Source organism: Syngnathoides biaculeatus, chromosome 10 (genome assembly GCF_019802595.1).
Source record: "Syngnathoides biaculeatus isolate LvHL_M chromosome 10, ASM1980259v1, whole genome shotgun sequence".
NCBI lineage: Eukaryota > Metazoa > Chordata > Actinopteri > Syngnathiformes > Syngnathidae > Syngnathoides > Syngnathoides biaculeatus.
Genome location: NC_084649.1, coordinates 5,128,879 through 5,142,221, shown reverse-complemented (window position 1 = coordinate 5,142,221; position 13,343 = coordinate 5,128,879). Strand labels below are relative to the sequence as shown.

Sequence of the window (13,343 nt, the reverse complement as noted above, 5' to 3'; positions counted from 1 at the left end):
TTTTGCAAAGTGTTTAAACAAGTGTGGTTTGCCGCATTTGGATGCTTAATTCATCCCTTTTGTGTTGAGCATTCGTTAGATTAAAAAGTCAGTTCAGTGCTTATGTGTGGACTCTTCGTCTCAGTGGGTGCTCTTTTTAAAATATGGTGCATTCATTGTGTCAGCTGTGGTTTACTCAGCTAAATATAATCCGTACAGTTGCTTAAGAATGGACAGTGTTTGTGGAAATGCAACTTTATGGCTGAAAAATTACGAGTTTCCCCAAAAGGACAAGGATTTGAATTGTGTACTTCTTTGGCCACTTTTTTTTAAAAACATTTTTATTTTTTATATATATATATATATTTTTTTTAATATATATATATATATATATATATATATATATATATATATATATATATATATATATCCGTTCCTTCAAGGGCTCGCCATTATTACAGCAGCCGTTGCCTCTCCCATAGAACCACTCTCATATTCTCGGCAAACCAATATACTCACTATCAGTGTTTTGTCAATATCTTTATGGGTCAAGGGCTTGTGTTACCATTTACCACTAAGCTGTGGTGGTTATAATAGCGGAGAGAGCTGTGAGAAGTGACCTCGAGGTTGAAATATTCATGTTGTAGCCGTCTCAATGGTTCATGCTGTTAGCAGCGATATGGGTGGATGGATGAACAAATGTGAGGATGGAGGGAAGAAGGGATAGAAGGAAATGAGGAAGCACAGGGAGATACATGTTCTTAAAGCATTCATTATTTATCACAACGCATTCCGCCATGGAAGTTCTAACCCCCACATCAACTGGCCTCTTTTCTCACTGAGATGCCCGTGCGTGGACTGATGCAGGAGGATGCTCCTGCTAAGTCTACCTGTCTAGTTGTCCCCAAGGCAACACACAGACACACACACATGCACAAATGCCCATGCACACTCACAAATGTGCATGACATTTTCTACATATTGACTATATTAATAGGAATTGAATACAAAATTACAACCACTTGTTTACTTATATGTTTGTAATTTTCACCGTCGGGCATCTCTTTCTGAGGCAAATTAAAACTATTCACAATCTCAGAGTGATGACCTTGAAACCTGTTGGATGTTGTTTCCAGCTGCCGTGCTGTGAATGCATAAGTGACCACATTGGGATTTGTAAGGCTCTTGATGTGCTGTTTTGTGAAGTGGCTGGAAAATGTGAAGAAGAGGTGGCGAAGCAGCTAAGGCGCTCACATGAATATGTATTGTATGCTAATGCAATGGCTGTTGACTCGAGCTGTTGATGAAGCAAAGAACATCGTCCTCATGGTACACTATTGCGGATTGGAACGTCCACATCGCTGTCCACAGGGTGACAGGTTGCAAATATCAGTGACTGCTGTCAAGGTGACAAAACACAGCTGTCTCTCTGGGGATCACAGACAACTGGCTATTCACCGACCTCCGCCCATTTTACTGTCGCCACAGCCTAATGGAAATTATAGAAATATTTTCTCTGCCAATAGCTAAAAGAAAATAATATAAAAACATTACAATGAAATGCATTGAATAATTAAGATAGACTGCAATATAATTTTGGATGGTGATCTTGAAAAAATTAAAATAAAACCAGAATCTATTCCTTTAACTAACTGTTAATGTTGTCTGAAGTTTAGCCACATTATACACAAAAACCAACAATGAATGCTATTAAGAATGCCTTTCCACATTTTATTCCACAAGATTTTACTGCTGGAGTGGGAATTACATTTTATGTATTCTCTGGCAAACATTAAAAGTGTAGTGACTAGCAGTGATGTGCTCCAGTGCGATCTGCAGTTAATTGGCCATGCACTCAAGCAGCATCAGGAGATGTGTTTAAATGTCTGTAAATCTCAGTGCTGCGGCTCTAATGAAAGTGTAGCAGAGGTGCTCTTTTGACCATACCTCGCAAGAGAGTCGGAGATATACTGTATACGGCACTGATTGTGCGTATGGGAATGTGTGTACTTTAATTTCAGTGTGGGTGGGCCATATGTTAGCGGAATCAGATTCCATTCATTTCCGAGTATGTGGCTGAGCTGCAGTGGTGCAGGTACCTAACGGGCTGCTGCAGTGTGAACCCTGCTAGGGAAGCACCTCACTGCTTTTTCAATCTCATGAGGCTCACCATCATTAAATAACAAAGATCTAAAACCTTGTCATATTACTAGATTTTATAATAAAATTTTAGACCCCTAGGTCATCTGTGATATTTTTTCTGCAGTTTTGTCGCAGTTGTGTATAACTTATGACAGTATTAACTTGCTGAAGGCAGTAAGTAGAAGATTGGAAGCCCTCCATCTGCAGCGATCTTGTCAGATAAAACAAATCTCATTTCCATAATCGTGATTACTACCAAAGTTTGTGTAATTTGAAGTGTTTTATCAGTCATCTTCTTGTCTTATCCACCATCTAATGACTATGTGCTCGAGTGACTACAATAAGCTCCACAGGTGCATGCTCGTGCTTAAATTTGTGGCAGACACACTTCAGTACTCTAGACGAGGATTTAGTGAAACAGTCATTGAGAGCACTCAGACAACGGCAGGCTGGGAGGCATATACTGTATTGTACTGACAATGCGTTGGGATGTTTGGCACGGGGAGAACATTCACAATCCAAAGAGATGAGGCCAGACTTCAGAACTGTGAGACAGATGTGCTAACCAGTTAGACACCGTGCCGCCAATCTCAAATTCAGGTTGGGAAAAACAGAACCCAATAAACTCCAAAACCAACCACCGGATGGTTTTAGGATGCAAACAAAGTATGCAATTTGGATGAAAGTGTTGCAAAATCTCTCACTTCTTCACAACAGATTACAACTTAATTACTGAGAATCACAGCGGCTGAAATAAATTATATTACATTTCACCATTTTTCTCAGTAAATATACCTCCAAAGATGATATTGACCTGAAAAAAATCACCAGAACAGTAATCCATAAATACAGAGAATGTAGAACAAATAAGATCAGAAATTAAGATGTGTGTAATAATGTGAAATGACACGGGGAAGAAACATTGAACACGGCAGCTATATTTATTGAATATTTGGTACAAAAGCCTTTGTTTGCAATGACAAGGTTCAAGATGTCTCCTGGATGGAGAAACTAGTCACATGCATTGCTATGGTGTGATTTTGGGCTATTCCTCCACACAAGTACTCTTCATATCATGAAGGTTCTGTGGGGTTCTTATATGAACCTTCAGTTTAAGTCCTTTAATAGATTTTTGTTTGCGATCAAGCGATCGCCCGGGCAATTCTACCAGCTTTATTTTTTCTTCTGTGAAACCAGTTGAGAGTTTCCTGGGCAGTATGTTTTGAATCATGATCCCGACGAAATGTCCACCTTTGTTTCATTTTCATTATGCTTCTAGATGGCAGCAAATTTTTGTCAAGAATGTCTTGGTACATTTGCCCATTGCTCCTTCCTTCAATAATGTGAAGTTTACCAGTACGGTTTGCCGGAAAGCAGCCCCACACCATCATGTCCCCACCTCTGAACTTCAGTGTTGGTATGATGTTTTTAGATTGATATGCAGTTCCATTTCCCCTCCAAATATGGTGTCTAGTATTGCATCCAAACAGTTTAATTTTGCTCTCATCCAACCAGACAATATTCTCCCAGTAATGAACTAGTTTGTCCAAATGTATTGCGGCAAACTTTAAAAGAGTTTTGACGTGCTTTTTTTCCCCCCAGCAATCAGGTCTTGCGTGGTGAGCCTACATACAGGCCATGGCTGCAGAGTGTATAACTCACTGATTTTCCTTGTGACAACATTACCTGTTAATTCCAGGTCCTTTTGAAGTGCTCCACAGGTGGTCCTTGGCTTTTGGACAATTTTGCTGATTATTCTTTGCATTTCTCTGTCGGAAACCCTTTATGGTTGTATTATTGGCTTTCAACTTACATATTATGGCCCCAACTGTGCTCACTTGAATGCTAAGAAGCTTAGATATACACCTGTAACCAATGCCATCATTATGATTTGCAACAATTAGCTTGTGATGGTTTTGAGACAGGTCTCTGCTCTTACCCATGGCATGTGTCTTGCCCATGTGAAAAAGTAATGGCTCCCTAAATGTAATAACTGGTTGATCCATCCTCAGCAGTAACAACTGAAATCAAGCGTTCTCTATGGGCTTCTTTGTACTCGCACTGGTGGTGACCCAGCTGACGTCACTGCGGCTATCCCACGCGCAGTTTGCATTTATTTTCGAGCGTAGCCCACATGAGCTGTTTTGAAAATGCCCTGCAGTTGTCATCCAAACGGGGTTTTTGCTAGACCTGGTATTGGCTTGTTTTCTCAACATTTTATATCCATTTCCGGTAACAGTTTTTACTTTCTTTTCCGGAACAAGGAACAAAGAAACAATGGCAACCATGGGATAGTGTCTGCGAGAAAAAAATTGACCTAGATGACCAGATGATGCATTTAATTACACTGCAAAATCGATCAAGAAGGGGGCATAGCTGGTATGTGGAACACAGCATTAGTAAAAACTGACCAATCAGGAGATATTTTCTCCGTGATATTATGCACACGGTGACAATATGTCCCATGGGTGCATCAAGTGCTGCATTTGCGTCAATCACGTGATGCAATGCAGGCGCTGACGGCCGAGAGTATAAAGAGGCCTTATAATTGGCAGTAAGTCTTTCACATCTCTGTGAAGATATTTTGTCCAAATCTTCCTTGAAGAATTGTTTGTATTTGGCAAAAATTTAGGGTTTGCGGTCATGATCCTTTTTTTTTTTTTTCAGGTCATGCCACTCCATTTCATTCTGACTCAAGTCTGGACTTTGACGAGGCCACTCTAAGACCTTTTTTTTTTTTAAAGCCCTTCAGAAAAGAGCAGAATTATTGGTTGAATCAATCACAGCAATTTGTACAGTTCTTGAAAGAGCAAAGCACCCCAAGACCATCACACTATACCACCACCATGTTAGACTCTTAGTATAATGTTCTTTTTCTGAAATGGTGTGCTACCTGTACACCAGATGGAATGAGACATGCACTTTCCAAAACTCTCAACTTTCATCTTCTTTGTCGAAATAATATTCTCCCAAGTCTTGGGACTTTTGGACAATCCTAACAGTTTTTGTCAAATCATGGTGTTGGGGTTCTGTCTAATGTAATTGCTGAGTATGTGTTTCATTACCATTGAAATATTTTCTCTTTCACACGACAAATAAATCTACTGACTAATTGGAGACTTATGGAGACTATGGACTATGTTCACCCCTCCGTGCGGGGCATTCCAGTCTACTAAGCCCCACTTCACCTTGAGCTTAGGGCTCCACAATTATGTGGGTTGGCTTGGTTGTTGTAGTGTCTGTGCATCTGTGCACAGATTCCAAATGAATGGCACTTGCACGAAGCCACCACTGGCTAATTTAACCATCGGGGCTAGCTGGCCAATCATAAGCGGAGAAAGTAACAATCCATAATGTTTCCCCTTTTGTGGATTACATAATATGAAGGTGGGCTGGTTTATTTCCAACATGGAGTAAAAATAACAAATGAGAAAAAAAAATCTCCAATACCTTTGTAAATACCCTGAAATGAAACTGCATGTACTGCCAGTCCGAAAAGTGAGCTGCAAATGAGTCCTACACATCTCCCTCTTGTAACATTCTTAATTGTTATGCAAGTGTAAAAAGAAGTTATGGGGTGCAAAATAAAAAATACAACAACACTATCTTAACTTCTATAGCCACTACCGACTCGCATGGGGACATTGAAGTTGTACTGCTTGATGAGTCACCCTGTAACTAACATCACTCTGACTGAGTGATTGATTTCAACATAGAAATAAGATAATACAATAAATGACATTGTGTATATGCTTTTTGTTTTCTCACATTATACTTCTCAAAGACCACTTTTTCATTCACAAAAAAGCCACGATAAACCAAAGAAAAAAACTATAACAATGTCCTGAGATTATTGCTTGAGGCATGTCAGGCTGATTTGTGATGAGGTACTTTGAGATTTCACACTGAGGTCCCATGTCAGGCACAATATTGTAGTACGTCAGAACTGAGCCGATTTCAAATAATTTATAGATAAATATGATTGATTAATCCAAGTGAAAACCGACCATAGTCAGAACAGATCCCAAGACTCATGTTAATTCTAACTAACTGTATTGGAAAAAAAAAAAAATGTGCTGCCATTGCCACGTTATGGGTAACCTTTTATTGCTCAGTGACTGTGTTTTTTATGTCTTTATGTCTCAAAACTATTCAGTCTGTTGCTGTACTAGAGTGGCTCCAGCTACCGGAGACAAATTCCTTATGTTTTTGATATACAGTACTTGGCAAATAAAGATGATTCTGATTACAATGCTCCATGTCTTAGTATATCAGTGTGGAAGAAACACTGTGGTCATGTACTTCCCTAAATTCCACACTACAACTGCCTAGACTTCCATTTCAGTGTCCGTCACCCTGCCCGTGGCCCGTGTTGAGCCTGGTCACAACAGCAGCATGCATGATTCCCCCCTGCACCATCTGCACCCCTCCTTCGTGCCTCAGGGTCCAGCACCCATTGTGTTGCCCTTAATAAGGTTTATGGAATTACAGATCTCTGAAATTGGATTTTCTCACTCCGCCAAAGCAGTGTGACTACAGGTTTAAAACCATGTGCATCAAGGGTACAAGTGACCTGCAACTGAACTGTTTTTTTTTTCTGCGACTGAATACTTAACATAGGCGAGTGAATGTTTATTTGAAGAAAGAATACGTCACTTAAAGCAAATCATCAAACAGGGTTAATTCTTTTCCCAGCTAAACTCGGCTCATACACAATAACCAAAACTTTGCTTCTTTGTCCTCACAACTTTGTAATTGTCATTTTTACCCAGTGCATAGTTTGCTGTACTTTAACTGACACTCGTACCAAAGGTGTTTAAATCATTTTCATCCCTCAGATACGGCTACCGGTAAAGAGATTCATTCTGAGTGTTGTATAGAAAAGCTTCACTGCTTATCTCCAATGAACAATGAGTGCCCTTTGCTATCCCTGATACGATCAACTGCACCTTCACAAATACCAGCTGCATTGGTGAGAAGGTATTGAGCATTCAGTGGAGTGGAGGAGAGTGAGTAAAAAATTGGGGAGGTGAAACAGGCAGCCTAGCAAAAGCAACATTAAGCTGTTGGCAGGAACTTAGCATTCATTAGGAGTATTCTATAGTGGCGGCTTAGTGAACTCTTAATTGGAAAAGAGAGAGCATTCGGGATGAGGGGATCAATAGGGGCAGTCCAGGGGTTCCAGCCCTCTGCAATCAATCAGCCTCATACTACATGATGAGAAGGCAGGCAATCAAAGAAAAGACGATCAGGGCTGCTCCATGGTTATCCTCTCAACCAAAATTCAGCAGGATCAACCTGAACAGATGTGTAGGTGAATTCCAGCTCATCCTACTCACGGGGGAATAGTCTTTTCTCTGTTAATGAATAGATTTGAGCTCATTGCATGGCAATCCCAGTGTAACAACACTGGAACTCTGCTGAGACATATAACTTAGCATTTTGTTTTTAGATTCAATTTATTTCGAGCTCATGTAAGAAACTACCGTGAACAAAGTATACGTAAACATACAAATTAAAATGTAAAAATGTACAAATCCCATCATCACCCAACCCTTCCAATTATGTGCCTATATGCTTCACTTTCTCCCTTACTAAGATGCTCCTCGAGCATAACGTTAAGATGATTATTTCTAATAAGACATGATTGATTAACTCTCAGGGGCTCTACATTTAGAGAAATATTAAATGGCCCCATAGCGTATTTTTACACAGGTGCTAAAAGTAGTTACTTTCTCCTCATTTTGTTCTCCCAGGTAATACCCATCTTTCTTCCCTCTGATTTTTTTTGATGCTTCATGCTCTTATTCACATCAAGGATGAGTCCAGGTGTCACATTTTCTCTCACTTGTCATGCTTGTCACACGACGCTGTTGCCCACACCCTGTTTCAATCCATTCCTGTCTTCCTCCCCCTCGCTTCCCATTTCTATTGAATCTGTCACTCCTTTATTGTCACAAGAAAAACAAAAGATATATCTCCGTCGCAGACAGCTGCATTAGTTTGCATGCACAAGGTAATGCAGATGCCATGTTGACCCATATAATTCTCTCAGATGGGCCAGATAATCATTTTGAAATAAATATGTCTGCGGTTTTGGACAATTATATGTTCTTGTTCTGTCTTCAGCTGAGTCACGTTAATCTATCCGGAAATAAATCCCAGGGAACAAAGCAAGCCTTCACAGTGGCTGAAGGTCTTATTGGGCTTTACTGCCCCAGATGGACAAACATACAGATTGAAAGGCACAGGTGTCCAGTCACCTCTGTGTGATGCCCATGAGTGGTTTGACAGAACTGTCCCGCAAAGAGAGCAGCTGGGATCAGAGACGTGCCTTGGCAGCGACATATATGTGAGCGTACCCGCTTCTCAGGCTTATTCTTAGCCATGCTACACATAGCACATGGTTTAGTGTATGTGTGTCAATGCATTGTTCAAAACCTTATACTTAAAGAACACTCAAACATAAGGTATTATGGAGGAATTAAAGTAGGGTGGGCTAATCTCACATGCTACACATAGACACCTGTCAATTCAGAAAATGGATCAGAAAACTCTTTCAACAAATTATCAGTTGGCGCTTAGAAGTTTACAACCTGAGTCAAATGGAGATTTGGAAACTGTGATAGGGAATATGGTGGAAGAACTGAAGGAAACAAAAACAACTACTTATTGGATGTACTTTTGTTTCTTCTGACATTTAGTCAAGGCAATACAGTGATTGTCTTGTGACAAATAAGAACAGAAACTGTTGGAAGAAACTTTTCTTGCAATCAATAGAATTATCTATCAGGTATGGGTTGTCCCATCCTGAATCTGTATTTTACTAATTGTATTGTCTCAACTTTGTGGGAAAGGTTTGGAGAATGTCCTTCTGGTCCAGCATGACCATGTGGAAGCGTGGTTGGATTAAGGATAGTATGGAAGGACAAGCGAGAAATAGGCCATTGACAAAAGAATTTATAAGGGGATATAGACAACTGTACACACTCCTGCAGGAAGGTGTTTGGAGAGCAAATAGCCTCTTGAATGTGCAATTCCGCGCAGGTATCACAGTACCTGTCTCTCATGTAGGGGTTGAAGTCAAGACAAGTCAACTTTACTATTCTGCATTGAAGTCAGCTAATAATAATTATACATTTTTGACATCTCATCTTCCAAATGGCCAATTCATAAAGCACAGATCATTTTGCATTCGAGACTATGTGAATCCCGGGATGCAAATGTCGTGGAACAGTAATTCCCAGCCCTGGAACAATGAGTCCAGTCAATGGGATTTGACCGGCTCGCAAATCTGCAGTCGTGCACAATAAATCATGCGCGTAAAATTTATGAGTAGAAATACATAGATATTGAAAGACGTCACGTTTTGTGTAGTCTTGACCAATGCAATTGCGCACTTGTTGCACATTCTCAGCGCATATGAAAACTGATCCAGCGCATGGAACCACGGCATGACGTCTTTTTTTTTTTTTTTTTTAACACAGAACCCCACGGTCTGCTGATCAGCCTACTTCTACTTCCTTGTTTACCTGACACCGCCCTCCTCTGGCTCTTAAAGGGGTGCACTCATAATTACAATCACTGTCCACCCACTAGTGCTATAGTTAGCAACACAGTCTGGGCAACATGGAGCAAAGACAGTTAGACATGCTGCCTATGTTTACTCTCGATAATAATGGTAAAAGTAAAAAAAAAAAAGAAGTGCTGTTGCTTTAATGAATGTCGGGGTATGTGAATAATGGAAGAAAAAGTGGTGAAACTGGACGAGACTCTCTTTTTTTGAGTAAAAAAGGTCTGGTCTGAAGCCAAAGCAGACAGTACAGGATGAGATGGTGTATAAGGTTAAAATTCCACCTTGGCACAGCCTGATCGAGGATGAAAGCACAGACGATACATTGCCCATAAAGTTAATTCTGTATTTTAAATATCGGAGGTAACATGACATTAACCTTAAAGGTCAAGTGTCATGAAATGGATGATTTTTGTTATATTATTAATGAAAAACCCACAGCCAATATGGTCCCATGTTTTTTTTCACCACAAAACATGATTTGGATGTATACAGCTTTTTGTAACTCCCGCCATGAAAATCCTCTCGAGGGATTTGTTTTCGAGAAGAAGCAGGAAGTTACATACAGGACAGAGGCGCACCCTAGTGAACTCGTTTGTTTCCATTAGTTTTGCCTCCGGGAAGGTAGCTCATTGTTCCTTCGTGTTAGCCAAAATGCTGGCTCCTTGCATTGCTGGACATAGCTTGAATACTCGGGAGAATGGATTTAGCCTTCATAAGTTTGCAAGAGACCCAGTTCGTTGTGAAAATTGGATTGCACTCGTGCAGAGGACGAGAGCTTCGTGGTTTCCAAATAACAGGTAGGCAGTAATGGGCCCCAGCTCGACGATGTTCAACAAGTACTGCGGCGGCTTTGAACATACCCCTAAAAGCAGCATGGCTCGGCTCCACCTCCTCCTGATATGTCACACCGGTTGAGGCCCCGCGTTCGGCGGACACCGCTTCTGCGAAGGCTGCGAGTCGCCGTGATGGCTCATCTCCGCCGCGGAAGTGGATCGGACGGGGATGAGGTTTGCCCGTGATCGCATATCATCTGAATATGGCTCGAAACAATAGTGTAATATTGCCCCGGTAACTTCACTTGGTTGTGTGGTGTTCTCCTTTTCGAAAAGAGCTTCCGTGTCAGACAGGGCGCGTTTGTCTCCCATAGTTAAGGTGCACCGCGTGTTTTTATTTGCAAATGTCCGGGTGATGTCACGGACGGAGGATGCAGCCAATATGACGACCACTTGGATATCGTAGAATGACACTTCTGCAACTTTGCGCATGGATGACGCGCTCTCCGCTCACATTTATTTTTTCGTATAGACATTGAAGTGAATAATGTTATATGTATTTTTCATTACAATATCTATTTTACAATGTTTATAGGGATGACACCCGGGCTTTAAAATTGTTTGGGAGCATCATTCAGCTTTCAACATGCATTGCTAAAGATGTTCTGCAACCAATAATTCAGTTTTACACCAAGAAAAACAGACAGGGATGTCATTGTGGGTTAAAAAATGAAAAATGAAACAAAGTTGCAAGCGACCTTTCAAATTTATAGTTCATAGTTGGCTTGGTTTGGTGACCAATGTATTTTTTTGTTTGTTGACATCTTCATTGTAAGTTTGCAAAAACCAAAATTGTTCTTAAAAATGTTCTAATGTAATGTAAATGGTGAAATCTGAATCTTTAATGAGCCACGTAACTTCAGTGGATGACACTGATCTGACCACAGTGCATGTCTGATGTTGCTCACAGTGGTCAAAGGGGGCACTCACGGGCTTAATGTGTTTGTTTAGACACGTAAAAAATTAGAGGGAACGTTGGTCTTAACATTAGTTTACGTGTTTATTTCATAAACATTGGTAATAAAAGAAGATCCTAAACAATCAATATTCACCCGGAAACAGGCAATGCAAGTTAACCATACTGAGCACGTTCGGAAGTTATGCCAAAATCACATATTTGGAGCTTCTTCACGTACTGCAAGCGCATTTGCATCGAAAGTCATCAACATCATGAGCCATGTCAAAGGAAACTCAGTTACACTGAAAACATTTCTGGGATATAACACAGGTAATGTTTCAGTATCTAACTATAATAAATATGAGATTGTGATTTACTCTGACTTGATTTAAGTTCTAACATTAGACTAGTCTGTCCATATATCTAAATGCAAATGGTCATTTTCTCCCGTGGTACCGCGTTATCTTGATGTTGAAAACTTTTCCTCTCTATCTGCTTTAGGAGGATATAGATCATCTACTGCTAGCGTTCATCAATGGATTGACAATAGATACCGGCGTAAATTACACTAGATTATAACAATACATCATGATGAAATAAAATGATTTGATTGTATGAATATTTAGTTTTGAAATTGAATATCTATTGAGCTCTTTAAAAATGTCTGTCTCAGTCTGTGCAGTGTCAATAAATTATGATTATGATATTAGGTAACGACTACATACTCTGGTATAACAACTCAGTAAATTATTATAAGGTCTTGAGATTCCATCCCTAATCACACCCGCAACTTTATTTGCGGGCATAACTGGTGGACCACACCCGAAACTTTATATCTGCGGGCATGACTGGCCACACCCATACATTTTTCAAATGTGAGTGGCTGATGAGTCCCTGTAATTTATTATCTTTGAATAAAATTTACAGTAATCCTCCTTTACTTCACGGTTCTTGCACCTTGCTCCTGCTATACTGCAGATTTTTACAGTTACTCTAGCGTTTATACAGTTTGTACAGTATTTTTGTCATCTATTTCTCTTGCTCTTTTCAATATATTATGTTTAGGCCTGCCACGATACAAGTTTTTTTTGGTGTGATATATTTTACCCAAAACTTTCATGATAAATGATAGTATCATTGTTTTTTTGTTTTTATGCCACTGATATAATGACATTAGAGTATAAAAAAAGAATTGTACAAATCTTGTTCTGTGCTGGTAATCAAATGTGTAATCAAAACTGTGTGACATCTCTAACCCTCTCAAAAACCGTAAATAAAGAGAATAAAGTGGTGAACTTGTGAAAAATAAAGTTTGAATTTCTTCTTTTCTATTTTGCATCTTGCTGCAACGGTGAAGTATTAAACAATTTTACTTTATTAATTTAAGAAAATATTACCAAATGAACCGTTTTAGAGGTTTTTGTTTGTTCAAAACCTTTTTGTACCATCATAAAATTTCACATATACTGTACTGTATACTCTTTGAATACCAGTATGTGCTCTCAGCGACAATGTCCCACTGAAAAGTTTAAACAAAAATGATTCAACTTCCACTCTGAAAAATAAAATTTTCTCGAAGTCCCTCCCCTGTCTTTGATTGGCTAGCACCAAGACAAGATTCATACTATTAGTGGATAATGATTTGCTAAAGCACTTGAGCAACAAACACACACACATTTGTACATAGGCAATGATAGACAACTATGGAGGTAGATTCACCATGCTTTGCAAGATCCCTAATCATTTTTGTCCGTCTGAAATGTGGGGTACACATCAAATTAGAGGCCTGCAAGGAACTTTTGATTTACCCGTCTGTTTTCGTCACGGACTATATTGTACTATGGAGCAACGAAATGTCATCCTAACAAGGCAATGGAGTCTTCATACGTTTGCACTGTTCTAAGATTACAAAAAA

General features: G+C 39.7%; 1 protein-coding gene across 19 annotated transcripts in view; it reads left to right on the top strand.

Annotated features, from left to right (window-relative positions):
• Positions 1-13,343, top strand: part of sulf2a (sulfatase 2a) — an 82,493-nt gene that overhangs the window by 16,931 nt on the left and 52,219 nt on the right. The gene's annotated exons all lie outside the window — the stretch shown is intronic.